The sequence below is a fragment of the Oryctolagus cuniculus genome, chromosome 1 (assembly GCF_051225735.1).
Source record: "Oryctolagus cuniculus isolate XC-2025 breed Fujian yellow rabbit chromosome 1, ASM5122573v1, whole genome shotgun sequence".
Classification (NCBI taxonomy): domain Eukaryota; kingdom Metazoa; phylum Chordata; class Mammalia; order Lagomorpha; family Leporidae; genus Oryctolagus; species Oryctolagus cuniculus.
Window position 1 is genome coordinate 185,344,014 of NC_142867.1, and position 1,194 is coordinate 185,345,207.

Sequence of the window (1,194 nt, forward strand, 5' to 3'; positions counted from 1 at the left end):
TAGTATTTTATTCAAATTATGTTTTCCAAAAGAGAGGATTCTGTGTTAGTTGCTTTTGAAAGTTCTCATACCATTTCAGAACCACATTTGCTGGAATGAACATTTCAGATGGACTTGGTGTCATCTGGGCCCGAGAGACAGCAAATGATAAAGCAAAATTGTAGAAGTTGTCCAACATTTTTTGTGTGAACTGAGTGAATGAGTCAACTGAGGAACAGCAGCATTGCCTACTGGAGTCTGCTGAGCCAAGCTGTCCAACAGTTCCACTGAAATTCCAATCTGAGCAACAGACGGAGTCCGGACAACATTCATGGTTCCAAAGGGGTGCTGGCTTCCTTCTCCAGATTTAAGTTCTGAAATTTCTTCTGAATCATGCATGTTTATCAGTTCTATACAGATGTTGATTGCTTTTGTCACATCTATCTTTTTTATGATTTCATGAGACTTTTTTAAAAAGATTTATTTATTTTATTTGAAAGGCAGAATTACAGAGAGGCAGAGGTGGAGGCGGAGGTGGAGGCGGAGGCAGAGGCAGAGAGACACAGACAGAAACAGAGAGAGAGAGAGAGAGAGAGAGAGAGAGATCTTCCATCTGCTGATTCTCTCCCCAAATGGCCATAATGGCTGGAACTGGGCCAATCCATACCCAGGAGCCAGAAGCTTCTTCTGAGTCTCCCACTCGGGTTCAGGGGCCATAAGCAGAGAGCTGGATCAGAAGTGGAGCAGCTGGGACTTGAACCGGCACCCATATGGGATGCCAGCACCACAGGTGGCAGCTTTACCTGCCACACCACATTGCCTGTCCCAAAGTTAAAATTCTGAGCCATTATATTGAGGTAGGTGCAGCTTCTAGTGCAAATATCTTTTGGCTGTCCTCATTCAGGAAGACATAAAGATATAGTTCTAGAAAGAAGATACAATATTGAAAATAGATCCTTTAATATCATCTCTGTGAGCTTCATGGTCTATGCCTAGGTGATTTTCAGAGTAACTTCATTTTGGGAGGTGTTGACAAATTTCCATTCTTTTTTTTCCTTTTTCATTCATTCTTCTCCATTCTCCTCTTCCTGCCCCCCTAGTGAAAACCTTCAGAGAAACCAAGGAGAAACTTGAACCCAACAAGAGGACAAATGGAATTATTGGTAATATTTTCCAGGAGCAGGACTCTACTTGGTGGCCATTTGAATCTTCTTT

General features: G+C 42.3%; 1 pseudogene; it reads right to left on the minus strand.

Moving 5' to 3' along the window:
• On the minus strand, positions 1-454 carry LOC149128788 (protein Hikeshi pseudogene; annotated as a pseudogene).
• Between the last annotated feature and the right edge of the window lie 740 nt (positions 455-1,194).